Source organism: Cervus canadensis, chromosome 11, assembly GCF_019320065.1.
Source record: "Cervus canadensis isolate Bull #8, Minnesota chromosome 11, ASM1932006v1, whole genome shotgun sequence".
Classification (NCBI taxonomy): Eukaryota; Metazoa; Chordata; class Mammalia; order Artiodactyla; family Cervidae; genus Cervus; species Cervus canadensis.
This window is the reverse complement of record NC_057396.1, coordinates 37,547,132-37,548,965: the sequence shown is the minus strand read 5'-3', so window position 1 is coordinate 37,548,965 and position 1,834 is coordinate 37,547,132.

Sequence of the window (1,834 nt, the reverse complement as noted above, 5' to 3'; positions counted from 1 at the left end):
AGCTAAGCTGCATAATTCCATGCATACAGATTCCTGTTGATAGCATAAATCCAACCTTAACTTTCACAGAGCAGGAGCAGGGACCATTAGAAGAGCCATACTTCACCATTAATGTTGCATTAAATTTTAACCATTATGGTCATGGTTAAGAAGGTACTGTCATTATAATCTGGTATTCTCAGGACCTTACAACTTAACCTAGTTCAACACTCTTTTTCAGCAAATTGATTACATGCATGTTGGTTTCTCACTCGAAGATGTCTTAACTTTGATAAAAATAATCAGTCTTTAAGATTATTTAAATGATAAAAAAGATAAAAACCTCAGATGCAGAGTAATAAATATTATATGGGAAAAATATTAAATCCCTGTAGGAAGGAAATATTATTTAGTCCCTGTTTCCATGTTACTAAGTACACTATGTTCCAGTGAAAAAAATATAAATAGTACCTCTATAAAATGATAGTATAAAAAAGAAGCTAGTGAAGGGAATCATGGTCTAGTTCCTTAATTTCTGCTTTATATCTTCTTGAAAAAGAAATATAAATGGGCTAACATAAAAGCACAAAGAGTAATGGGGAAAAGATCAAGGAAAAAAGGGGAAGAAGGCAAAAACCACCACCACAATATTGTAAAGTAATTAGCCTCCAATTAAAATAAATAAATTTTTAAAAATTATTCCAATTAGAGGGCTCACTCCAGTTATTGAGATGGGCCCAGGGATCTGTACTCCCTGTACTAAGGCCCAGAGGGAAACTAGATAGCTTAGCAACTGTCACCAGAAAGAAGAAAATGTGAGTGGAGTCCTCCGGAAAAACAAGCGATTAAAGGTTAGAAACCTGTGAAACGCGAATCGAGTCTCATTCTCTTTGGCTATTCTCTTTCTCTATGTCTCCTTAATGACACTCTACTATGAACTGAATTGGGTAATCCCCTCCCCCTCACCAAATCAATGGGCTTCCTGGTGGCTCAGACAGTGAAGAATTCACCTACAATGCAGGAGACCCGGGTTCCATCCCTGGATCAGGAAGATCCCCTGGAGAAGGGAATGGCTACCCACTCCAGTATTCTTGCCTGGAGAATTCCATGGATAGAGAGGAGCATGGTAGGCAAAGTCCGCGGGGTCACAAAGAGTCGGACACAAATGAGCAACTAACACTTTCACTTTCTCTTTACCCAAATTAATATTCTGAAGCCCTTACCCCCAATGTGACTATACCTGGGTAGAGTCTTAAAAAGGTGTATGCATGTGAAGTCACTTCAGTTGTGCCTAACTCTGCCACCTTATGGACCATAGCCTGCCAGTCTTCTCCATCCATGGGATTTTCCGGGCCAGAATACTGGAGTGGGCTGCCATGCCCTCCTCTATGGGATCTTCCCAACCGAGGGATCAAATCCTTGTCTCCAGCATCTCCTGCATTGGCAGGCGGGTTCTTTACCACTGGCACCACTTGGGGAGCCCCTTGAAAAGGTAGTTAAGGTTAAATGATGTACTAAGACTGGGGTCGAATTCCAAAGGACTATGGCCTTATAAGAAAAGAGAGAGATTTCCCCCACCCTTCTCTCTCTTCACCACGTAGGACACAGCAAGAAGGCAGCTGTCTGCATGCCAGGAAGAGAGTTCTCACCAGCATCTGACCATGCTCTCAGCCTCTAGAACTATGAAAAAATACATTTCTGTTGTTGAAGCCACCCAGTCTATCGTATTTTTGTTACGGCAACCCAAACTGACTAATATACACTTTGGCCCTAACCCGCGCTATCACCCTGAAGACATGAGAACACAGTATGCAATCAAGTGTCAGGAAAACTGGATCTGATCCTGGCTCTGTAT